The sequence below is a fragment of the Falco punctatus genome (assembly GCF_963210335.1).
Source record: "Falco punctatus genome assembly, chromosome: 3".
Classification (NCBI taxonomy): domain Eukaryota; kingdom Metazoa; phylum Chordata; class Aves; order Falconiformes; family Falconidae; genus Falco; species Falco punctatus.
Window position 1 is genome coordinate 16,272,101 of NC_137582.1, and position 27,408 is coordinate 16,299,508.

A 27,408-nucleotide genomic window follows, 5' to 3' on the forward strand; every position below is an offset into this window, starting at 1 on the left:
ATTTTGTTGGTTTTGACATGCAGCTTAATTAGGTCTTTAATTCCTAAACCACAAATTCTTCTTAAATTGGAGAGGAAAAAAAACCCAACAAAACCGAAAACAAAAAACAAGGCTTTATGCCACCTGGAAGAAATTAAAATAAATGTCCTGCCCCACTAATCTTATTTCAAGTCACAATAATAAATATGCTCTGTATTCAACAGCTTCATTAGCCTGCAGCTAAGTGGAGTCTTCTGTGAAAATGAACATATTCCAGCACCGATACTTGACAGTAACAAATTAGCAAGTACTAGTGAAATCACCAATGCCTGTGATGTATCCCAACTGGTACTATCGAAACATAGGCATTTCTGCATCCGATCAGTGGGAGATTATATACATCCCGGGTATTTTGCTGTTGATTATCAAGGTGTTAAGGGAGTTTAATAATTTTTGTAGGCAGGCCATGAGTTTGGAGATCAGATTTAAAACGGTGGACAGGAAAAAGTAAGGAGATAGTGAGTTCTAGTATGTGCTCAGTATCCGAGGGGCACTGCTCCAGCGCTGGAAGTGAGGAGAACAGAACAGCCCCACTAGTTTGAAATTCCCCCTGCTTCTGCCCACAAACCATCCATCCAGGGCAGGGCCCTCTCTCCTACATGGACCGGTACTTGCCATTTAAAATAACACATTTCAGGAGCCTTCTGCCAGTTTTGAGCTTTGCCATCAGGAGTTCTAGCAGGACAGGGGTCCCCCACAGCTGCAGAGCCAGCTTGTTGCCTCTACCTTTATGTCCCCATGAAGAGAAACTACAAGTCTCTTGGATGACCTAGGGTGTGGTGGGTGCTACCAATATACATTACTCTCAAGTTTTGCATTTTAAGTCTGTAATATCTCTCCTGCTTACTTGTGCCTCCTCTCTTCCCTCACTAGCTGTCTCACTGGACTCAATGCAGTTTCTGGTTTGTACCCCTAATCCCAATACAAGGGCCTTTCTGGTTCAGGGCAATCCTATGACCTTTATTTCCCAGAGGAAATCAATAGGGACAGACATTTACAGACAAAGATATGAACACTGCATTAAGTTGGTTTATGTTTTCACAGGCTTGACAGATATGAGCAATTACTGCTGCATGGTTGGTTAAAGCTAATATGACATACCTAGAAACACCGATCTGCTCATCAAAATATAAATCTGCTGTGAAAATGCAGATGCTCTGCCAGTCCCGGAGCTTGACTACTTTATAACCTAAGTGTCAGCAACCCATTAATACTTTTACCTCCCACCTCATGCTCATTAATTCCTTTTATCTAAGTATTCATGACCCTCACCATTTCCTCACAGTTTAATGACTTCAGAGAAAACCTTTCATCCCATTGTTAACCCCCTTCTTTAGCTCTTGCCTTTTGCAGAGAAAACACGGTCTGCTAGAGCAGCAGTGCTCATGTCCCCCACATGCTCTGAGGGAGGATTCCCTCAGACGTAATTGTAGCAGTCTACTTTCCCCCTGTGGACAAATCAGTCCCAAATCAGCCAAGTACAAAGATGCACAGTTGGGCATCCAATTGTGCTCTGAAGTCATTAGCAAGACAAAACACTCTGTGGAATTTTGGCTTTCAGAATCTCCTCTGCTAGGAGGTTTTCTAAGAAAAACCTGGCAGTTCCAACTGGGAGAGGAATTCCTTCTGCTAAATAGAAGATAAGGAAAGATTAGTTTAGTGACAACAAACTTGGAGTTAATGCTCTTCAAATGGCGATTTGCTCCCTCAGTGACTTCTCCTTCAGAGGACTGAATCATATTATATATACACTCAAAAAGTTCCCTTTTCAAATATTGGCAGTTCAAATTAATTAATGTCTTTAACTGGGAGCATCTTTTTAACAGGAGATACCTGTTGCTCACAATATTTTGTATTAAGGGTACTATGAGCAGCGCTATGAATTATTTTATGTCAATACTGCAAACCCAAAGCAGAATAATGAAGTCTCTGCACTTGGTGTGTCATAGGGGACACTGAATGCTCTGTGTGGCTTGGCAAAAATTTGGTCATTTTCCTCAGTTTCCCATGTACAGGGAAACCTAAACTTAAGGAAAGTCAAAGTTCCTTCACACGGCTGGAAACAACATCCACTGATAAAACAATGCCTCCTGAAGAAAAGAAAGGTCAATTCTATTTGTACACAAAACAACTAGCCACTTAAAGTAAAAAATTGTGATCTGGTTTATAAATAAATCAACTTATTTAAAATTGAAATTTGCCTTTGGATCTCATTTGCCTTTGCTGAATAATTCCATCACTAAATGACTGTTACCAATGGGAAGCAACATCTATACACATGAATCTTGTTAGTTATCAGTTCTCGTGAATCATTTCATCACTCAGCTATACTGATGGAAATAACTCCAAAAAGAACATATATTTTCAAAGTTGTTAAAGGAAAATGTTGACATAAATATAAAGAGGAAAAGCATGTGCAAAATTGTTTTTCCCTTGGGTTGGAGAGGAGGAGGGAGGGGGTTAAACCGCAAAAATTCCATGTCTAGTGCTTTAAACAATAAAAAGAGACACACAAATGCTGAAAAAAATCATGTTGTGAAAAGGATGAAAGTGTAAATATACTTAAGGTGACATTTGCAGGACAAATTGCACTGCAGTTGCCCACTTTGAGTGCATTTTTTTCTTAGTAAAAGTCACAGTGGGAATGTAGAGCATGTTTTAAAATGTGAATCTTGTGTAAGATCTTAATTGAGAGGTACATATTTGTAGGGGAAACAAACAAACCAATCCAAACCAAACAAACAAACAAAAAAAACAAACCACCACCCTCTTACTCCAGGTTACCAGAATTTGAATATAGAAGAAATGGAAGCTGAGGTAGTTTGAAGTGTGGCTCATCCTGACTTGTCAGAGGTCCCTCACAAAGGCAGTCTGTGCTGGGTCAAGGTATAACTCTGTAATCTCCATTTTCTGGGTATAATGCCCTCACAACTGCATTATTTTTTTCCAAGACAAAATCCTGAAATGTTCCTAGATTTGGGGGATACTTAATGCAACATTCCTAGCATTGGTTTAAATTAGGAGTTCGTATTCTGTAGATTAGATTTTTTTCTTTTAACTAATTTATTCTGGATATTGGATCTGGATCTGTAAATTATTGGAATGAACAGGTCATAGCTTTACCTAGACCAGCTGCATTACTCACATTTAAAAATTGGAAGCATACGACTGTTACTTCATTCAATGGCCAAAATGGTGTTAAAATTATCATTATTATTGTTGTTGTGTTATTGTAATTATTATTATCATCATTGTCATCCTGAGATATCACTTAACTGAGAGAAGAAATGGTAGAATAAAACACAGGTCCTTTTGTAAGTTAAAAACATGTGTTTACTTGGCCAGACTCTAAATTGGTTTCATCCTCTCCATTCATTTGGGATAGCTGATTTTAACTACTGTATGAAAACAAAATTGCTTCTGTTTCCTATAAAACTATTGTTTATTTTGGCATCACTCACACACAGAAGTACCCAACAGGGGTCCCACCCCAGGTAGGGGGGACACTCCTATGGGGCTCCCACCCTCATTGCAGCGTGTCTCAGCTTTCCTTCAAGCAAATGAACCAGCACAGTTTTTATTTCAGCATATTTTTTTTGCAGTTTAAATTATTACCACTTTAATTTTATTTTTTCTGGCCACATTCCAATATCAGACTGTTAACCTCAGTGGTTCTGCAACAGCTTCATGAGCAACCAAGTCATCCTTGCAATAGGATGCCAGGATGCCTTGAAGATAACAGCAGGTCCTTCACTTGGTCCAATTAGGACAGTGCTGCTTATGATTCAGAGCTCTTAGAGCTCTTAAGTCCTTGCACTGCAAATACATTCATACAATTTAAGGTGTGTGTGAATAAGATAGACTTAAAATAATTCAGATTCTTCCTGCCAGTGTAGCTTAGGTCGCTTCCCCTGGTTTACACTTGGCCAGCTTGGGCAGTTAAACTGATTTTGGTTACGCATTGGTGCAGGTTTCTTAATATGGAGAAGGTCTGGCATGCTGTTAAGTTCCTGAGGTGGAACCTTTGCCTGATATACTTAATTTTGATCCTTCATTATATTAATACCAATGTGTAAGGGGAGGGGGGGGGAGAAAAAAAAAAGAAAAAAGCATAATAGGCTTATTAAAAAAATGAGCATAAGGATGCATCTGAATGCTTTTCAGTGAGAGGCTGATAGCTGTAGATAGTTATCTCACATGGCAGCCCTGTGTTTTAAGAAGCAGAAAAGTTTTCAGTTTGTGATTACATACATATGGTGGCAGAAGAGGCCCTTGGGGTTGTTGCAGAGACCTCACAGGAAGCTCAGTCACAGGAGCTTCAATCCAGGCCATGGGGGAGGAGGAGGGATGCTTGGAAGTCAGGGCTCAGAGAGATAGGAAACAATTATCATTCAGCTGGCAAAAGGCTAAAGATGTCCTGCAGCAACATTCCCGGGATACCCAAGAGCAAGACCTACCAGCCAAAAGAGGACGAGGAAAAAGGAACTGCATTGTTTCACCCAGGCGGAATTTCATGTCCTATTACATTCGAGTAACGGACTACACAGTGCTTTTATTATTTTTTTTCAGTGAATAATCTTGTTGCTGAAAAAGAGTCTGAAAGCAACCAAAACTTGTAGCAAATTCAGCTCGAGTTTGATGTTTAGTTTTGGGTGTCATGACCTGCTTAATAACTTGTATAGTCTGGATAAAGAAATAAGCAGCACACAGGCTAAATATGTGATTTATAGACTTCCATTTCTAAACAGGTCTTGGAGCTGACCTGCTGCATTGCAAAGAAAATGGGGTGTTACTAATTAGCCTCAATAATTTAGATCAAAATACAGAAAGAATCAAAAATTATTTGAACACTGAGTACATCTCTTGAAATCAATATTTTCACCCCAAATGACCAAAATTTGATGCAAAAACAAATTAACAAAGTTTTGAGAAGGTTATATATATCTCTCTCTATATATATATAGTATTATTTTTTTTACAAAGAAAAATGTTCACCAGGATCTAAAGTAGTTGTTAGTGCAGCTGGAGAACTGAAGAATCTACTTTTTGCACAGCTCATCTGTGTATATATAAGCATGTAAACAGAAAAGAGAAATGGATTGATAATTTCAAGAGGATATTATCTTTAAATAATGCACAAGTGAAGACAAGCCTAGTGACAGTGTGTATGTCTTGTGGTACTGACTGAAATTTCTTGGATGCATAGATGCTTTGAGTGGAGTATGAAGAGAGCCAAACCACCAACTGTGTTTCCTGGGACAGCCAGCATTTTCTTCAGCAATCTACATTTTTTTAAGTGTCATTCAATTTTTTTAAACAGATATTTGTGTCTCTCAGTGTTCCTAGACACTGTTTAAACAAAGATTGCAAGTAACATTATTATCCGTTGTTCAACTATAACAGTTGAGGCTTGAAGAGTAAAATATTTGATCTCCACCTGAGGAAATCTAATAATAGAAGCTCTGCAACAGTAACTGTTAGAATGAGATTACTGCCCACTTATATATCTTTTCTCTTGTCCTGCCTCAGCTGGTGCAAAAATGAGGACTTCTAGTGTTCTCCACTTAATTGTCAGTGGCAGATACTGTAGCCGGAAGACGACATCAGCAATTTGAATGGAGCAATAACCTGTTAAGATGGTTGTTTCATATCTGACAAAAATTTGTATCAGGTGCTGTAGCAACATAAGAAATGGAATAGGTAAAATAATCTGTAACTTCCAACCATCGACACATCATCATCCATTCACCCTTCAGGAGTGTCTTTTAAAAAGCATTCATTCGACTGGAGTGCTTTTATTTCTCAGTGCCCCATCTTGTATTTGTCTCTCCTTAGCAATACAGATACCTAATACTATTTGAAGCTTTTGAGCTTTTGAAAATGTGGCTTTCAGTAGACATTTGAGGCTTCTACAGTGGGCTAAGGTTTGTCATACGAACCCAGAAGATTTAATTTATTACACTGTAACATCAATGAACTTAACAAAATAGTATTGAATAGTGTTCCAGGAGACTAATACTCATTAGGTTTCATGTATCTGTAGATCAGCATTTGCAATGCTGTAAGTAAAGTCTGGATAATAATTGTCACAAAACTGTGTTATATTATTCATCATGGAAAAACATGCAGTGAATGTATTTATCTCTCACTCCAGTGATGTCAGCCCTGTACTACCAGGATGTGAACTCAGTCCCATGAGCCAAATTCCATCCACACGATCACTAGCATGTTTCCGCAGACAGTTTTCAGGACATCCTGATGCAACAGGCCACTTTATTCTGAAGTTGAGTTAACTCATCGGGAAAGCATGCTCTGACTGTGGCTTCTGTACTGAATACAAAACATTTATTATCTCCTCCATCTATTGTGTAATACCATCATCCCATTTTTATCCTTTATTTTATCCTACCACCTTATCAACCCAGAGACATTTCCTCCACTGCAATTAACTTTAGCATTGGAAAATACCACAGCCTTTCTCTTTTGTCTTCAGCATAGGGGAAGCAGGTCTCCAGCTTTGATTTAGAACATTTAGTGCTATTTTTCCAAAGTATAAAATGTACTTATTGCCTCTCTGAGGATGTAAGTACTTATATCCAAGTACTGGGATGATGCAATAAGGGAAAAGTTCTTTACGAGTCACAGAAGTTTGTGAATATTTTCAAAGGAATTTACTTCTCTGGAAATGAAATGCTACTGAAAAATAACCATGGCTATTTATACTGAAAACTCCCAGCACTCCCCATCACCTGAGCTTAAGGGTCATGCTCCCTGAAGTTTGTCAGTCCTCCCAGAAATTCCCACTGTTCATTGGAATTTATTCGGAGTGCCTGTTTACTTTTAATGTGGGAAATATCTCAGAAAGCAGAACTGAGGACACACGGCAACTACAGATGTCTTAAGACTGCTTTTAAGTAGCTCTTCAGCCTACTTCATCTTTCCCTTAAAGAATAGGAATTTGTTAATGATAAACTGAATTACAAATTTGCCATCCAGGGCGCCTATCCCAGATCCATATGTGCATTACAGCAGGCTTCACTAGGCAGCATTGTTCTTTCAAGTCCTAGCATGTGAACAATTGTTCGGCTTTGGGGAAGACAGCCTAAATCGTTAAGTTTCCCTAAATGTGCCTCAGTACAAAAGCTCTGATCCTTAGAAAGGAAACTGTGTCATTAGTGGAAAAGCATGTTTTCTGCCTTGACTTCCAATATGAATCATTTCTATAGGTAAGGTATTCCTGGAACTTGGCAGAAATACTGATCCAAGATGCCGTATTTCTCTGCCTGCTGCATTTGATGGCCTCTGTCTTGGAGTATCTATACACCAGTTGACTGAGTTACATTTACAACTTACACAGACCTCAGCCTGCTTTTCCCTTTTAACTCTAGAGTTGGCATAAAAGGTATCAGACATCTCTTGGGGCTTGGCAGGAGGCAACAGCAGTGAGAGAAGACACACAAAGTGACGTTCTCCTACATGGATTCACTCACTTATCAGTATTTCCTTATGTTGGGGTGTATTCTCCATGCCGAGTGCTCTTACAGCTGGCAGCGCAATGCCTTTTTGTGTCAGAACATTTCATGAACTGTACAAAGGAAATGGTAATAGAAAATCACAGAGAATACATTTAGGATATTTTCGGTGAATTGCATTTACATAAGAAAGGGCTGAGGGATACTCGCAGTAGCTTGACTTGTTCCTATGAGTACTGCGAGCATACAACTGCCCTTTGTACATAAGACCTTTGTGCTAGGAAACATCCCACCGTTTAAAATCTCAGAGCTGGGTTCTGTTGGGGTTTGGGGATTATTATTTTGTTTGTTTGTCTGGTTTTTGTTTAAGAAAAGAGCATTAAACAACTAGGAGGAAGCATTTTATTCTCCAGCAAGAGGTGCTGTGCGCAAAAAGCTCAAAATTAATTGAAGTACAACGAGTAGAAAGTGAAGTTAAGACTTTTCGTCTCTAACCCTGGTAACATGGCTTAACAACTGCAGAAAAAGCTAATTCCACAAGATAAAATGTAGGCATAGCATTCAGCAGATCTGCTTTTACCCAAGCTTTTGTGTGTGATGTTAGGAAAGACACAAATGGGCTGACTGTCAGAGATATTCATCAACACTTTTACTTCTTTTGAAATTCTGGGTACCCGCAATACCTGGAAAGTTAGTTCTGTGTGTGCTTTATCTCAGATTTTTTCCACTGGCTGACAATACTTTCCTACCTTTTAAGGATGTTAATGAGACTTGGTGTGATTTGATTTAACCCATCTTACTTTGCCACTAAGGAAGCTAGAAACTGGCATATAACAAACTTCCATTTCCTTCTTTATATCCCACTTAATAAATAAATACATAAATAAATACATACCCGCTCCTGCTTTACAGAGGATGGAAAATAACTTTCAAATGCACGCTTTAGGCATTCAGTTAGACATTGATTATTATTTTTTAAAGTGGGGTTTATGAAAGAAAGAGATCAACAGCAGGCAAGAGAACAGCTTCAGAAAAGATCATCTCTGTACCAAGAATTTCTGCTTTGTTAGTGATGTTCAGAAAAACACACATATGGCAGAGAGGCAAAGATTTCCAGTAGTACAACAGACAATATTCCCCTTAAACATTTTAGAAATCGACATTTCTGTGTTCATTATGCAATTACACTGGATTGCTGAGTTACTTCACCACTGTGATATAAATGACAGCAAGATGTCTTCTTTTTACATGAACAGACACATTTTCAAACTAGTCCACACTGTGGTAGAATACAAAACAAAATACGGGTTAATTATGTTCACAAAGTTCTGGCTATTTTACAGTGTATCAAGACAGTTTGATCTAAAGTTAATTACTCTTGAATTTAGCTTCCCAGCTCTGATTTGTATATTGATTTCTAAATAAATCTATAGAAGATGGAGAGATTTAAGGCTTTGCTATGTTTGGCCTTCAAAGTCGGTCATTTTTGCCACTGATTTATGTGACATCTTACTTATCAGTCATGTCCTTCCAACTATCAGCTAATAAAATCACAGCTATTTATCATGGACTATCTTATATGCATTAAATGTTGCAAACTTGTAGTAAAAGAAAGTTAAACCAATTGGTTAATCAAAATGCCAGCATACTGAAAACAAGAACTTAAAAACTGGGCTCTGGAATACACAATGAAGTCTTAAACCTGATTTTAAAAACCATAAATCTTTGCAGGATTATGGTTTCAGGCACCTGAATAAATCACCTGTTCATTCTACATTCTAAGCACCTATCAGCTCCCAGTTGCATGAAGTCAATTTGTTGGAAGCTAAACATTATTTTTAAATCAAGAATCTTATTCATGTGCCTAAAATAAAGGTTAGGAAATTAGCTAAAAGGATCCATTATTTCTTTCAGTAGTAACATGTGCTATAAAAATAGTTATTAACTTCAAGCGTTGTATATTTTACTCAACAATAGAACCCTTTAGGCTGGGTTGATCTATTAGCTTCTACTTAATTCAAATTAAGCAAGAATAAAAGCTTTTATAAAAAAATATTTAAAATTTCAGTCAAAAAGTCTCCTGTCTCTCACCACCCATACTTCACAGCTTTTCACACAAATACAGGATAAGCATATCACATGAAGGAATGGAAATGGATTGCTCTATTTTCCTTACTCAAGCTGCATGGCATGGTGAATGTAAGACTATGTTGTATTCTGAAAAAATGTTAAAAATATAAGAAAGCCAACAATATTCACCTTTGTGGAGTAAAAAGTAAGAAAGCAAGCCACAGACTAACCAGAACAGCTGAAGCAATCTACCTTTCCTAACCTTAAAAGAGCAACTACCTTACAAGCATCCTGGAAAGGAATTTCAGGTTTTGAGTGGAAGGCTGAAGTAAGGAGTTAAGCAGCAAGGGAGTGTCTGTAGTAATTTTAGTCCAAAAGCTCACCTGCTTGTTAGCTTTGTTAGAAAATAGGAGTGAAATGTGTAGTCAGACTTCCCATTTTCCCTCTCCTTTCCTTGGTCACCCCCCGCCCCCATATCATCCTTTCATCTCCTATCCTAAAAATGACCACAAACTGCCTGGGACACAGGATACCATTTTTAAGAACGTGATCTTGCAGATGTATGATTGCATGTTTAATGCTACTAGATTTAGTGTAAGGACATTAGTACTAACTTGGCTATCAAAGAGAAAATGGAAAAAACCATGAGCTGACCGTGCATGAGCAGGGGACTCACAGTAGATGATCTCAAGAGATCCCTTCCCACCTCAGCAGCTCTGTGGTTCTGTTATTACAGTAATCTCTATGCCCTCTGGTAACAGGAACCGCTTATACACCATGTGTACCACACGAAGCAGGACATTCCTCTGTCAGTAGCTTGGGCAGGCAAGTATGGTCTTACCCCATTTCAGATGGCTGAGCTGTCCTGTCCATCTTTAACAGGATCTGCAGAGCCTTTCACAAAACTTTGTAAAATCTGGATGGCCGGGGGAGGAAAGGTTCACTCTGCTTTGCTATAGGTAACCAAGTGCTTAAAACGGCCCTTTGAGGCATCTCCTTCTTTCCACTTGCTTACATGAGGGCAAAGGCTTTGACTGTAGGTACTCTGAGGCACGATCAAATTAGTGGTCTCATTCAGGGTCTAGAAATAGCCTGGTAAATAAGCCCCAAACAAGCACTGGGCAACCTTTCTTCACTCAGTTGCAGAGGGAATTTTGTTCATTAGCCCCTAATAAAGAACCTCACCTACCCTGTAAACCACCTTCTCCTGCACAGCACAGCGTACCTAAAGCAAAACTTGTGACTCTCTAATGAGAGAGAAACTTTCTTCCAGAGCACCCTGCAGATCAAGAGCTCTGAAGGCACAGACTGAATATGACAAAATTACGGATCAGCTAATTAATTAGGGAGGATCCTGGTAATTATCCTACCCTGAAAACTATTACCCCCCACATCTCTTTAGAAACACAATCTCAGGTCTTTAAGCAGGTCCTGTGATAGCAATAGTACAACTAAAAGGCAGTAAGGATTGTCTAGATGCCAGTAGACTGGGGTGAGAATCAGGAGATTGTATTGTTGCAGGAGTGTGTTTTGTTTGTTTGAGACTATGGGAAGTACATGTATTTTACCTTGTGGTCCCCCTTTGAAGTGGAGGAGGCAATACCACTTAAGCGTTACTGGGAGAGGGAGAAAGGTCTGGCTGCAAAGATCAGATCATGTAACAAAGCTAGACACCTCAAAAATTAAGAACAGAGACAGAACACTGTAATCCCCTAATTCAAATATTTGATTTTCAAAAGCCAGTGAATTACCTTCAAGATTTTTCTTACAAGAAAATTGGAGAGTCAATCAGAGAAATAATCTGACAAAACTGAAAGCAAAAAGTGGCATTTTAAGTTTTCCTTAAGGAAGAAGAGCAAAGGCCCAGAGTTTCTTCATTAATCTGGATAACAATACTAGATGTAGAGCATTCAACAGATTATCATAAGAAGATGGTAATTCATGCTGGACCGGTTATTCCTTCCCTAGGTATTTATGCTCCTACTTAAATGGACATGCTTAAGCTTGAAGCGGACTGTCCTGATTTCATACTGTCTTTTCAGCAAAGCAGATTCCCAACCATTGGTTTCTGGGAAGGCATCATAATTAGCTGTGGGGGTTTTTTTCAGAGGCATCAGTTACATGTGTGGAGCTGGACTTGTTAGGCATGTAAACAATTTTGAAGAGAATCTATCACTTCTAAGTGCTAATACAAATTTAGGAATCTGGCCTCTGTTATTTTTAAGCTTTCTGACACTAGGCTTCTAGGCTTGATAAAGACAGTGCTAGCACTGGTCTGTTGGCTTTAGCAGAGACAAGATCTCAGGCCTGGAGCAGAAATACTTTGTTGATTCAAGAATAGTTGGAAATGAAATTTTTGAGCAGCAAGTGAAGAATAGAGAAGAAAAAGAAAAAGAGGTTGGACAGCAAGGATTACATATATTTAAATACATACAGTGCATCTCTGAAGGTAAGAGGTTAATTTTGAATAACTATGCCAATTTTAGCTGGGGGGGGGAAAAAAAGTGTTGGTTTCAGACCAAGTGAAGGTTCAGTGAGCTTTTTTGTTGGTTCCAGTTGTGATCCTGTCCTGTTTTCAGCTGGGATAGAGTTAACTTCTTAGCAGCTAGTACAGTGCTGTGTTTTGGCTATGATGTGAGAACAGTGTTGATAATGTGCTGATGTTCTTAGTTGTTGCTGGGTGATGTTTATACTAAATCAAGGACTCTTCCGTTTCCTGGGCCCTGCCAGCGAGAGGGCTGGAGGGGCGTGGGAAATTGGGAGGGGACACAGCCAGGGCAGGTGACCCAAGCTAGCCAAAGGGATATTCCGTACCATATGACGTCATGCTGAGTATAGAAACTGGGGGAAGAAGGAAGGGGAGACATTTGGCATTATGGTGTTTGTCTTCCCATGTAACCGTTACACATGATGGACGTCTGCTGTCCTGGTGATGGCTGAACACCTGCCTGCCCGTGGGAAGTGGGGAATGAATTCCTTGCCTTGCTTTGCTTGTGCGCACAGCTTTTGCTTTACCTATTAAATTGTTCTTATCTCAATCCTTGAGTTTTACACGCCTTTCCCATTCTCCTTCCCATTCCTCTGGGTGAGGGGGAGTGAGCAAGTGGCTGTGTGGCGCTTGGTTGCTGGCCGGGGTTAAACCACAACAGATCCTTAATGTCAGCAGCACTGTGATACAGAGAGGCTTCAGCCACCATTAGAATCTGTGCACTATCAAACAACAATTTGTAAAAGCACTTAAAGACACTGGGGCCATGTGCATTTTGGTGACAGTGAAGACAGGGAACAGCAAAGGGGGAGCAAAGTATGGGGAAGGGAGAAAGAGGAGTGTCATAGGGAGAACGTTTATTAGGGGCAACGTTTGTAGGATGTCTGAAGTGAAAAGGCGAGGTAAGAAAGGAAGGAGGTATTAGGGTGGAGCGAGAAGGGCAAGAGTGGAAGGAGTGACAAATCATATCCAAGTCTAGTTGTTAAGGTAGAAAAGATGTGTGGGGAAAGGAAGGGTGAGGAAAATGGCAACGGTTTGTTTCCAGAGGCTGCCTGGAAGGTGAAGAGATGTCCTGGTTAGAAATGAAAGAGGTCTGGGAAATTTTATCAGATGTCAGATGACAGAAAAAAAAGGGGTAACTTGTGATAAGGGTTTTCCCACTTCTGAATCGTGTCACAAGTGAGTATGTAATTCACAAGTGAATATGTAATTGCAGTAACACCCCGATTTCCAGTGATGAGAATCACTTTGAGAACTCCTCTCTGAGTCCTCAGAACCATTAAGAATTAGCAGATTACTTCCTTCTGTAATTACTTTTAATCATATTTGCTCTGTGGTTATCTGTTGTTAATAGAGCTCTTTGATCTGCTTAACTGCCTCCCATGCAATTAAATAGTGGCAGAAAACACATGGATATTACTTTGCTAACGATGCACTATTTGCATAGAGGAAGATGTAGAAGCAAATGGTATCTCTCTATGAGCTTTTGATTCAAAATGTTGTGGTCATATTTTATCATGTTTATTTTGTTGTTAACTGAACATCAGGCATAATTGCTTGTTGCATTGTTAATCACTTCACTTTCAGCCAAAATGTTCCATTATACCCTGCTGAGTATTATAGAATGTTTCTTTGTTCTGATAGGGTGTTTGTGTCATCTTGCGAGGGATTTATGAGTTGACCCCGCTGCCTTGCTTAAAAGTTGGGGTTTTGCAGAAATGAAAGCTTCAAGAATTGCACCCCTTGCCACAACATATAGCCCCCCAAAGAACCTCTGTCCTATTGATCTTTAATGTCATCTTGTGGGCCATATAGTCCAATCCTATGACTAGCAATGTTGGGTGGTCATCTTCCCAGAATATTTTGGAGGTAGCAAGTGGCTAATCCCTTATTTCTTTTTCAGAAGCTGCCACCTTGACTTTCTGACCTGGAATTAACCTACCCAAGTACCGTACAATTTCATTTTCAAACCACCTTGTCAAGACACACTCAATTTCTAACTGAAATCTATAAATGAACTTCAGACAAGTTGCAGGTGGATGAAAGAAGCTGAATGCCAGAAGAACTTAAAAATGTGCTTATGGGTCAGATCATGTGCTAAGGAGTCAGACCAATGGTCCATCCAGGCCAGTATTCTACTCGGAAGTTCTGCACAAATGGAGGTGATTGTGCACACTTGCAAGAGGGGCTTGAAAAAGCTGGTTACTGGTGTTATGAAAAGGGTAAGAAGAAGCCAAAGGAGAATAGGAAGGAGCCTTATGCTATTCATGTCTACATGGCTTATATAGGTCCACCTGAGTATAAGAATTTCTTCCAAGGCTCTGAGCACTATGAAATGATTCATGTGTGACTCTGGAGGATCTTGGAAATGAGATGCTGCACTTGGCACAAAACAACCAATGCTTGAATATCATCTCGCAGGCTAAACAAACCATTGTTCACCTGCTGTTATCTGGACAACTAGCAAAGCACAAGAGGGCACAAAACCAGTTACTAAATACATCGGCTCTAAGTGAAGCTTCCTGTGAAACTGCATGTGAGAAATTTACAATGGCAATGAAAAGGTCATTTAGAATGAGCACATGGACACAGCTACTACCTGCTGCCCCAGCCCCAGCATCCACAGTCAATGGATTAAGGATTAGAGGGTGCATCCCTGTTGATTGTTTTTAGTACCTGTTTTGGATGCTGTTCATTAGTTTGTTAACTCTCTTACAAACTGTGCTGCCTCCAAAACCTCACATAGCAAACAACTCCAGAGGTTTGCTGTCCACCCCTTAATTATATTTTAGGAAACATTTCTTTACCAAGAGGCTTGTCAAACACTGGAGCAGGCTTCCTAGAGGTGGTCGATTCCCCAAGCCAGTGAGTGTTTAAAAGGCTTTTGGGCAGTGTCCTTAACATCATGCTTTAACTTTTGGTCAGCCCTGAAGCAGTCAGGCAGTTGGACTGGATGATCATTGTAGGTCCCTTCCAACTGAAATTATTCTATTCTATTCTGTTCTATTTAGTTATTTTTTAAGCAATCTACAACTAGTATCAGTGAATGCCCTCAAGTTCGAATACTTTAGGATTTAGTGAACAGCAGCTCTTACTCATTCAGATTTTCATAAACTTCAATTAAATCCCCTATCAGTCTTCCTCTCTCCAAAATGAGTAGTGCCAGCATTTTTAGCCTCTCTTTTTTGCTACTTTCAGGATGATTTGACTCAAAAGTAGACACACCAGCCTCTTCTGTTGACCTTATAGTTTTAGTCAAGACTATGGGATTCCAAGAATGAAACTCCAGTGTGCTACGTGATATTCATGTATGATAATTGAAAGAAACAGCAAACTATTAATGGGGAACAATGAGGAAATCCTTTGAACTATGTACATGCTATAGGAGAGATTGAAAATATCAATTTTGTTTATGCTGTAAAAGATAAAGTACACTTCAGTGTTTTAGGAAGATGTCAGGAGTGTTGTGTGTGCAGGAGTTCCCATGTTAGCAGACTATGCATGCCATGCAGAAGAATCTTGTATAGATCTGAGTCTGGTAGGGATAAGAAGGTCCCAGTTTTCTTAATTTTTCAAAAAGGATTCCTTTTCCTGAACTTATTTACAGTCATTCTGATGAAGATCTGGAAGGAGTTAAAATCTATCAGTCCAGACAAGAGCAAGTCATGGAGAGCTTTGCAGTTTCCCTGTGCTCCGCTTCCTCACACTTCCTTTGCATCACAGCTAGGATGTGGAGGGAAAGGGCAAGAGGGGTTGTGGTCTGCAGCTGAATCTCATCTTAAAGTACAGCTCTTATTTAGCAGGTGGTTGCTCCAAATCTGAAAGCTGTGTTTTGCAATACAAACATCACTCACAGAATCTCTTAAATACGGTGGGTTTCAGAAAAAGAAAAGAAAAAGAATAGGAATAAACATGAGAAATCAAGAAATTAAACCAATGTTTTACCATCAGTCTCCAAAAGAAGCAGAACGGTGTTGCAAACCGGGTACAATACCAATAGGGCTAAATGCAAGGACAAATAAATGCACTGCATTATCATGCAGCTCTCAGATGATGTCCAGCGTGGTCCCAAAGGATAATCTAAAGGAAGGCAAAATGTCAGAGTTGGATGTCTCAAGCTAAGGTGGGAAAATAAGAACATGGAAGAGCCACATCATGGAGCGCTCAGTCCAAAAGGTGGGGGATAGACGGTCTATTTTGAGTATAAGCTCATGCACTGGCTGACAGATTCCATTTTGTCTCCACATCCTGGCTTGATTTCTGTCTTGTTGAACTTTAGCATCCTAAGGTAGGTACCATAAGCTGAGAGCTTAATCCATACTACACTCCCCATATAGATTCAAATCATAATCATACTGAAGGACCCTGAACAGATAGATCTATATCTCCTTATAGAATACAGAGGGAACCCATGGTTGATACAGTTCTGACTTTAATGTTTCAAGTACATGTTTCAAGTAGCTGGCCTGAAGCTGGTTTCTCAGACTTCTGCTTAGCTGGAATGTTTTGTCTGTTAGTAAACCACTTAATTACAGTGGACAGAAAAAATTTTTTAAAAAAGAATGTAACTTAATCTAGCTTCAATTTTACAGCTAAAAAAATATTAGCAATTATTTAATTCTTCAGCCAAGTCATGCTTTGTAGCAACTTTCTGAGCAGCACACAACTAGTAGGCAAAGCAGTATAATTTAATATCCAAGTGGGGAATAGTTCTAATTGTCTACCAAATACCATGTTATTCTGCAGGAGAGACAGGGCAAACTAAGGGCAAGTTTGCAGAGACAACTACAAGAAACCACAGAATTGTTTGTAATTTGAACAAGAGTGAAGAGAGCAGCCTTTTATCTGAAATGAATGGTGTGAGATAGCTCAGAAATACAAACTACTGCATTTGACAGTGGTGTCTTAGGAGTTGATTTTTTATTATAGTATGCACTATAGATGAGCCTTTGGAAAGGATGAATTAATCAGGCCCTTCCCTGAAGTAGTCAAAATACATTATTTCCTTGCCTGAATTAGATTGAGGAGCTGCAGGGAAGAGTGACATTCCATTCACTTTTAAGTAATGTTTCTAAAAACCTGTTTTTATTCTATTTTTATTCCTTTCTTTCCTCCATCTTTTAAGTCTTCACTTCAGTTGTAAGCTTTCTGATCAAGGAAATTTGATTGCTTGTATGTTGTAGATGGGTCTCACATCCGATCAGAATGTGGAAGAAGGCACAAAAGGAAGGAGTCAGGTCATTTACTGGGACATTGTGACTGTCACAGATTTCTTGTCATTTCATCAGCGTTGAACCTGCATCCCGTTGTCTAGCCTAGACCAGATTCTGCCAGTGTTACTCACATCGATGCCTCATTTCAAAAGGGAGCTTCAATCCAATAGCACAGTTCATAAGTGCAAGGTATGATATTGTATGGACCTAGCAGAATTTAACTAAGGTTATTCATAATCCCTGTGCCACCATGGTGGGTTCTACTGTATCAGCTATCTGACAATCTGCTAGTTTGACAGGAGAGAGTTTCAGGGTTTCCATATGTTATTACACTGTTTTTCAGCAGCTGTTCTTCAACACAAGGCTGAACTGAATTACTACGATCAATAGGTCAGCTGAACAGAACCTCTTTGGTTTGCAAAGCAATCAAGTCACTGAATTTTCTATTAACATATTTATTCCAAAGGCCATACCATGAAATACAGTAAGTGGGATTCCAACTGAGCTATTTTTGCTAAAATATGAGGATTCTTCTTCTCTCCAAGCTGCTCTGCAGATCACCATATGGGCACTGTTCTGATTGACCTGTATCACTGAAGCCAGCATGGAGGACAAGCCTCTGAGACCAAAATCTAAAGATGACTGAAAGCAGTGCAAAGAGCTTGCATTTATGCATATGAGCCTAGTAAGCATGTTGGGTTCTGTGTTCTATAGATTCCACTGTTTATTTCAGGTCCAAGCTTCAGTAAACATTAAGGTGGGTGTTTTCCTCACCTTGGCCTGTTCTTCAGTGGCTAACATAGCATAATTAATTTTATTATAATTAATTCTGGCAGTAAGAGGGTTCAAAATGCATTTAAGCCTTCAGTTAATCCTAATAGGTGCTGCTGAATCCATTTATCACCATCCTTTGTGACTGGCAGCCAGCACAAAACCCAGTAGTAAATGCAAAACTGGCTGCATGCCCACAGAGCTGGCAGGCTCTGAGACACTGAATGAATGAATGAGAACATGAAGTAAGCAAAAGAACTTTGATTTTATATGCAAGAGCCCACTGGAGTGCCAACAAAACTCTGTTCTGTTCAAATGTCCCTGCTAACACAACACAATAAGCTGACAAGAGACAGCAAATCCACTTGACTAAAAATAAAACTGAAATCCAACACGATATGCTTGCAACTGCAAGACGAGCATTTTTCTAGCCTAAGCAAAACTCTGCAATTATCCCAGGGACTGGATGGAGGCACAGGGCAGGAAACCTGGGATGGCCAGATTATTCATTGCAGCCTCTTCTCCTGTTTGCATTGTATATGGTTTATGTTGGCCCCCATTGCACTTCTTACTTGATAACTGCCTAAAGAATTAATTTGAATGGAAGCTGCCATTTACATGGAAAAAATCAGCAATGCCTGCACCTTGATTGGATTCACAAGTAGCATGCTGAGAAAAAGGCAAGGAATCCTTTTATTTTTTTTCCTTTTCAGAAAAGAAGTATTTTTATTTGTTATAGTTGCACTGAGGAGCATCAAATGAATAAAATTCTATAGCCAGGCACTGCACATAAAAGCATTAAAAGAGATATTAAAATAAAGTATTGCTTTTCTTATGCTACACGTTAGATACAGAATGCAGATGATTTGCTCAAGATCACACTCAAGAAATATGTAGCAGAGCCTAGAACCAGACCCACACACATTAGATAGAAATGGACCATGATTAGTAGCTGCAGCTGATAACCAGTAAATCTAGGCCTATAGCTTCAGACTTTCAAAGACATTTACATGTTTTATTAGATACCTGGGCATCAACCAACATTAGCAAATATTGCCTAATCTGAGCCTCCAGATGATCCTGTTTAGACCTTGTAATACACAAGAAAAGTCTGAGGCAGGGGTTGAGGGAGCTGATATTCGTTTACATCACTCTACCTATTACCAGGGATGAGTAATTGCCCTGGAAAATTCAATTTGTTCTACCCATACAAGCTCACTCACAAAGAAAACATTCCTGATAACTTTCTGAAGGTCAAAATAATCAGTATTTTCATTGTCCTACTAATTGGAGGAAGGAGGACATAGAACCAATAGCATTAAAGGACTGAGTGAGAAGTTCTGTTACTTGACAATATTGCTGGGATTCAGGAAACACAAGTAAACAAGAAGCGCTGGTTTCTGAGGTAGATTCTCTGTGCTGACACTCAGCTTTTAAACCTAGAACTGAAATTATTTGGGTTTTTTTTCATTGATAGTGTTAACGGCACATAACCCATCTCCCTATCTCAAGAGGAGTGAAGCATCTCACTTGGATTTTAGTTTCTGCTCTACTTCCAGGCACTACAACATGCTGAACCTTCTAAAAATAGCCCAATAATTAAAACACATTAACATTTACTAATGCACCATCTGGATTTGACCTGTTTCTGGATTAAAACTTTGACAGCAGTGGGGATGGCGTCCAGGACATGCTCTTGGCAGCAAATCATAACTTGTGTTATAGAGGAGGACTACTAATCTGAGATCCTAACGTGAGACGACTCATTGGGTTGCTGAGTCAGTTCTCAGCATCTGGAAATGACAGGATCATCACAATCGCTTCAAACTGAGTGCCACATAGGAGATGGTATTATCATTTGATGTAAAACAGTGTTCTCAGACTGTGCAAAAGTTTCAATCCTGCATATGAAAACACTCCTCATACTAGAGATAATTTCTCTTGTGACTTCCTACTGACTGTAGTGTGGTGACCCTCCAGCCCTGTAAATGATGGAATATTTTCTGCATCCCAATGAAGCCTTTCTTATAAAGTATAGCACAAGCAAGCCTCCAACAAAAATGCTTCAGCAATAATGAATATTTGGCTTCAGCTTCTTAGACTTCCTGACATTCTGAAAGCCATTTAGCATGTTGCTTTTGTCCATGTGCCCGTGCCCTGGAGAGCTTAACAATTAGGCCAGAAGGATTTATTAGGATTTCCTAGGATGGCCTAGCAGTATATTTGAGGTGACAGGGGTTCAGATCAATTCTACTCCTCTGAAGCACATACACAATGCATATACTTCTGATCACAGAGAGGTGACTAAACCAGAAGTCTGTGTGCTTCCTTCTCTCATTTTGTCACAAATTTGCTATGGCTACAGGTAGGTCACAGAAAGAGGCAGACAACATATAATGGTGCAGGTTCTAGCTGTTATTTCTTTCACTCCACTATCACCTTAGGACTAAATGGAGCAGATCCCCATTAGGCAGGAAAACAATACACATAGCTGGAAAATACAAAGTTATCTGCTATTTTTTTAAAACAACATTGTTCAATATAATATAGTTCAAACAATAGTTCAAATGATAAATTACTGATTAGTACTGTACAGAATTCATGTGTAAGAGGTGGAGCTTGACTAGCAGGGCACAAGCCAAGGGCTGCAAAAGTCAACAGGAGTCTTCTTATTAAGCACTACAGGTTTTGGACTAGACACTGAAGTTGAGTGATCCAGGAAGAACCCAGTTCTGCTTTAGGCACTAATGTTAACGTCTTCTTTCCAAAATAAGGACCAGTGTGATGTGTTTGGGTGTTAGCACTTCCCACCTTGCTTCTAAGGCATCACACCTTATATAGGGCACCCACAGCTCCTGAGGTCTCTTTGAACAGAGGTTGGAGAACTCAGTGGGATTTCTCTAGTACCCTCAAGGTGTTTTGGTAACTTTCCAGCCATTGGTTTGTAATGTAATTTAGCCCATAAGTTACAAGATGGGGGGAAACTACTGCAGGTTTTTTTACTTTACTGAATTTCTTTTTGACCATTACTGAAAACAGGAAAAACAAACAAACAAACAAAAAAACCCCAGATAGGCTCATCCAGCCTCAGATGTCTTTTGCAGACAGAAATTCTCATGTTGTAAAGGTCTGGGATCTGGAAAGGAGTCATGAACATACCAGCAGCTGGAGTTAGAAGGTTTTTCATCAGTGTGGCTGATCCTTGACTTTTGACCACAAATGATACAAAATGACAGGAGACTTTCTTTGGAAGGACTCTGTTCTTTCCTCATCCTGGCAGGGCATGGAAAGCTCAAGATGTCTGGTCGAGGGATGCATCTTTGTGATGAGTCCCACAGCAGATGCAGGATGAAGCCTCTGTCAGTCTTGTCACTTCACGGAGCAGCTAGCCATATACAAGCCACAGACAATTTGCTTCTCTTTGGAAGTAGCTGATCAAATCAAAGGGGAAAAATGTGCAGGATTGAGGGAGAAATGCTCACTCAGAGAGACACTCACTGTGCCAGGTGCTTGGCTGGCTGTGCTTTGGGCTCCTTGAGGAGTCAAGGTCCTCAGAGAGGACATGTCCCACAGCAGCTCCTCAGGGTGTGCAGCCACAGACTTCACCCCTTCACAGGGTCTGGGCCACCAGACCAGCTCCTTCTGAAAGCTTCCAGCCACTAGGCTGGTTCTTCTGGAAGTTTCTGGGCTGCCAGGCCAAGCTGTCCTTAGGGCAGCTGTATTTTCCCATCCCTGCTGGGCACAGCTGATCCCTTGGGGTCTGCGGCAGACAATCCCTCACAGGGACATTTAAGTTCCTCTTGTTCTCTTTGCTGCTACTCCCTGACCTTGGCCTGCTGTCTCACACCTGCCTCAGCATTTATCTTAGCCAGTGCGGCAGCAAGTCAATACGGAGTTTCTCCTTGTGTTAGCTATAAGATGGGCAGCAGGATTTGGCTTCAGGTCTCTGATCTCTACTGCAGTCATCTGTGTGCATTATGAGCAGAAGAACCTGAAAGGGTGAAAGTGGGTACAATTATTTGTTAGGATGCAGAGCAAAAGAGAACATGGCCTAGTACTCACTCTGGCAATTCTGTGACTACGGGGAGGTCACTTGATTCTCTGTGCCTGCATCTACCCTATGAATAAGGACGACCCCCTTTCATGGTGATGTTGCCTGTTAGCTTCAAGCAGACACAAATGGTGTGAAGTGGTGTTTAGTAACCACTGTGCGAGCGCTGGAGATGGATGCAGTGCACCAAACTACAACACTGACCTGTAGGTCAGTGTACAGGCATGAATATTTGGGTAACAAAGTGATGTGGTGGAGCAGCATAGGTCCCTTGTGCACCATCCTTCTACATACTGAGTTTTAAAAGGCTTAAGGAACAAAGATTTCTTATTGTTTGTTTGCTTTATATTGCTTTTTTATTACGATTGTTTTTGGTATGGATACAAGAGGTGAACCCTCCAGTTATTTATATTCTGATCTGTGAGGCTAGCCTTCTGCCAAGAGTCTTTCAAATATGTGCTAGCTAGCCAATTTATTTTGTCCAGATTTAGCTATTGATTTTGTTCTCTCAGCACAGCATAGTTCTACGTGACACTGAGAGACACATGCATGCGCACACTTCCAAATGTATCTCTTATCCCTTAGAAACCTAAACCTAAGAGAGGAGAAAAATATAGACCATTGACTACCTAAAGAATTTTATGGCACTCTTTGCTGAGGATGTGAAGCATTGGTGACCAGCCTCGCTTTCCAACTTGAAGCAAACTTTTCCACTACTGCAGCAACTTCACTCTCTGCTTGCTCCATCTGTATCTACCACCACTCATTGAACTACTTCAGTGTGTAAAGGCCTCAGAGCCAGAAACTGGGATAGGGACATCCTGGAATAAGAAATTAAAGTTTATGAGAAGATGCATAAGTTCGTAAGAAGAGCTGAAATAAGATGATAATTCTTTTCCTTGATCGCATTTGTTGCTTCAGAGAAACATCATGTTTCAGAAGTGTACTAATCACCAAGGAGGGACTAGAAAGGAACTTTGTTCCTTCCTTCCTTGCTGCATAGTGGTAATCATATTGCATTTGCATTCAAATACTTCTTGAGAGGCTGATTAATATGTCTTTGTCACAGCAACTCAGTTTTAAAGGAGTGACTGAGTTACGAGTCAGAAAGGAATTGTCTCCCCAAACAGAGGAACCACTGGGTGTTTGCCACTGGTTTGATGGCCTTCCTCTGCAACATGGTTTGGTTTCAAGGGTGATTTGGTAGAGAGAGAGCCAGTCCTGCATTCCTTACGGTCTATTTCTCTGCCCTCAATGAATCCAGAAGCTTCAGTCTCTACTGAGAGCACAGTCCATTGGAATAATCTCACACTGCTTATGAATCTGCTCCTGCCCATCCCTGAGTTTTGTAGGCTTCTGGAACTAGATGTGATGCTGACATTCAGATCTGATTTTCCCTGTAGTTTATAAGCAGTTGGATCCATGATTTTTGGATCACACATATCTCTAGTGTCAACACAGCAAAATGGATGTGATGAAATGAAATAAAAAACCAGCAGTGCTCTGTCAAGACCAGCCTGGTTACTGCATAATAGAAATTAGTCCTCGACAAAGACTTGTGCTTCTGTAATGCCCAGAGGACTTTGTGGCTAAGATAAAGCCTAATTTGTTTAATGGCTTTCATGCCCAGAAAGAATAAAGACATGCTCTATCCACACATCAGCAGCTGGACCTCTGGAAACCTTTGCTTAGAAAGAAAAAATAAAATGGATAACCATCTTTTTGTCACAAGATTTCCCCCCTTCCTCTCTTTTCTCGGGGCAGTCAGCAGCACTTCGCAGCTAGTAAATCTGTTTGGCAGGTAATCTGCCACCCATAGACCAGATGCTGCTTTGGCAAGGTTAGCTTTCCTGTTGCCATGGCAAAGCTCAGGCAGGCAAATGACACGGATGCCATGGCACGTTGCCAAGGTAATCTGATGGCACAGGCTTTTGTTAATTGAAAGAGGGAAGCAGGCTGGTGCAGCCTACTTCTCCCTGCCAGTAAAGACTGAACTTTGAGCAGGGTGCAGGACTAATTAACTGCCTCCACCAGCTGTTGGCTGTAGCATGCCAAATCTGACAAGTGGCCAGGGCCACGCAACCTTAACCCTTTCTGCCTTTTGGAGGAGAGGCAGCAGTTAGCGAAGCCGTTGGAACGCTTGTAAAATTTTCTTTTCTTTTCTTTGAAATATATCCAGTGGGAAAAAAAAAAAAAAGAAAAGAAAAAAAAGAGAACAAAAGTGGAGGAAAGTGATTATGTTCCCCTTGAAGGACTGTGAGCTTTTTGTCTGGTTGGCTAATGACTCCTCCTGTGAATTGGTGAAGCTGTCATGACACAGCAGCAGACAAGTCCTGTATATACTCTCTGTGTGCCTTGCAGAATAAAAAGGTGATGTGCGCTGAAAGTTTCAAGGCTGACTAGTGATAAAGGGGTCTGATTTGGGAGCTGGGGGAAAAACATCTCCAATTCTGGCTGTGTTTACCTGTAGACATCTCTAGCTCCCACTGTGCTAGGAAAAGCAGAGCAGTTTGGCTTGGAGGGACTGTGTAAAGAAGCCTTTCTGAAAGTGACTGGGAATAACTCAAAGGTTCTGCGAGTTTCACCAGAGGTTGCATTTTGTGTCTTTATCTCCCGCTCCATGGCATGGCCAGGACTAGGGGTAAGCAAAGACATACATTGTAGGCATGATTGATAAGACTCAGAGACCCCACAGACTTCAGATGCATCCTTATCAACCAGTTTTGAATTTACATATCCCACTTATGGCACCCAACCCAATCACCTGGCAACAAGAAGCAAGTGAGCAGGGAAAAGAGAATTTGCAGCAGCTTTTCCCCTCTGCAAATTACCTCATTCTGCTGCACAGTCACTGGCAGCATCAAAGACAAGTCAATACTGCAGCAATGCCATCACTAGTTCTGCCATGGCCAGGAGTAGAGATATTAGTGCCAAATATATGACAATAGCAGCAAAGAAATATGACTCAAATCTTTTTTGCTTCCAGGAACTGTTCCTTGTAAATCCAACAGTTCTTCCTGTGTAAGTATCATATTTTATTTTAAACTCTTAATTGCGTGTTTACACAATGAGTTGTTTACCTGGTTTTAAGTGATTTGGAGGCAAAGCACAAAAATGTTCACGTAGTCACTGTCTGTTTCTTAGGACAGTTAAAACATAGCTCTGTGGGAGCCCAGCTACTAACCCGGGGACTCATAAACACTCTCAGGGCATTCATACATGAACGTTTGCAAACTGAGCTCAAAAGGGTTAAACCAAATTCTTTGTATTGCAGGTCAAACTCACAACCTTGGCCTATGTAATACAGAGAAGATCAGAACTCCTTGCTACGATGCTGACCATAAAATCAGTTTCTATGATGCTTCTTGTGGCACCTGCTGTTTATGGTTGCTGTGTTCATTTCACTGCCTACTGCCAGACATCACCACTGTTGCTTGCCACCCTGTTTCATCTTGCCATCACTCATCCCAACAGGTCCTGCAACATTACAGTCCTTTTACAAACTGTTAGTGGCATACAGGATCCTACATCCTTCTCACAGAAGGGTCCTGCTTTTGAGCAGACCCTTCCAGCATCTTTTGTCTTTTGCTGTCTGTAGTCTCCATCCAATACGTGTTGCAGTAACTGTTCATTTCCATGTTACTCTTTTCACTATTCGTTTTCAGGTGCATTAATTTCATTTATTCAACTGATGGAAGAAAAGTGACCCAAACTGTTCCTTTAAGTGACAGTCAAAGATGCCTGGCCCATCCAGATCATTCCTTTTGCTATAGGAAGGGAAGGGGTCTTTATCTCTAGATATCTGACTTGCCTGTCTTACTGCTCAGCAACAAGTGTCAATGAATTACCCTCTCACTGAAGATTTCAGCCATGGATCTTACAGATATAGTCAATAAAATCAGTAAACTAACAGCATCTTTAGTCAGAGGTTATTTTTGCCAATATGTGTCTACATGGAGAGAGAGAGAGAGAGAGAGAGAGAGAAAGAGTAACAGCCATAGTCTTCTGTTGTTTGAAATAAGCCTGTTGCTTAAAAGGCTCTAGGCAGTGCAATTTTTACTTTTATAGGCATGGCCTGGATGTGTTTGACTTTTTAAATCCTCTCCTCAGAGATCCAAAGGGGTCTGTTTATAAAATCTGTATCTCAGACTCCTTCCTATATGAAGTTCAGAAAGCAGTTTCTACTGCTATATATAAATTTGTCCCTGATGTTTTATCCTTGGAAGAATCTCTTTCTAATTCAAACACTTCCTTTCACAGACAAAAAGGGTGTCTTAGGCAGACTGTTTCCTATACACACACTCCCACACGCATACTTACACAGAGAGAGAGAGAGAGAGAGAGAGAGAGAGAGAGATGCTCTGGCTGCTATGGGAGCCTTTGTACAAAGTCTGAAACATTAACTGTACAAGAAGCAGAGAAAAGTCAGTGCTTCTTTTGAGCAGTTCATTTCTCCTGCCAAGTAGCTGCCTCTGTCCTTTCATACCTCAGACTGCTTGCAACAGTTGTCAAGTCTCACAGGCAGAGACTGAGATGGCTCCTGCCTCCTGTTCCTCCAGAAGTAAGCCTGTAATTCACACATTCACACTGCAGCACCACAACCTCTCTTGCACTTGTTAGCTAGTTAGACGCTTGGAGGTACAACAGGGAAAGAATCAGGTCAATGACTGAACTGAGGTTGGGAACCTAGTTTCAAAAGCTTCCTAGTCAGTGGCAGAACCTTGTGTATGTCATCTCCTCCAGCTGACCTGGAATGTGCTAAATGCAGATCTCAGTGTGTGTTTTTCCCACACCCATTCTGCACCAGAACTTACTGGTTTGGCGTGGTATCAAGAGCCCACTGACAATAACAACCTGCAAAGAAAGTACTAGAGTTTATTGTGCTTACTTAAGCTTTTGACATGCCATAATAAGACTCAGAAATATGGAATTTTTAGCAGATTTATCCAGATTAATCTGTGAGCAAAACTTTTTTTATTGGTTTTATGCAATAACAATAGAAATATGAGAGCTTTGATAGTTTCCACTAACATTGCTATATTAGAATGCCGCCTTCCCCTAGTGCAGGGATTATGTCTCCATTCCCCATTTCTTCTCTTTGCTAAAACAGGTGGAGGTCATTAAATCTTCTGGCTACCTTGGGATCAATCACTGGAAGAAAAAAGTGAAAAAAAATTCAGTCCCCTCAAACTCATAAGTACTTGAGAGAATACAAGCACACATGAGAAATCACAGGATGGGGAACAATCATGACATAATTTGACTACAAACAACAGAGGAGGTGGGGCTGTCCTATCAAGCGCA

At 40.4% G+C, this 27,408-nt stretch overlaps 1 long non-coding RNA gene across 1 annotated transcript in view; it reads right to left on the bottom strand.

Annotated features, from left to right (window-relative positions):
* Positions 1-3,629: 3,629 nt before the first annotated feature.
* LOC308060719 overlaps positions 3,630-27,408 on the bottom strand; it is a 45,952-nt gene continuing 22,173 nt past the window's right edge. Inside the window, exon 2 of the long non-coding RNA XR_013926862.1 lies at positions 3,630-27,255. This is a non-coding gene — a long non-coding RNA (uncharacterized lncRNA). The remainder of the gene's footprint in view (positions 27,256-27,408) is intronic.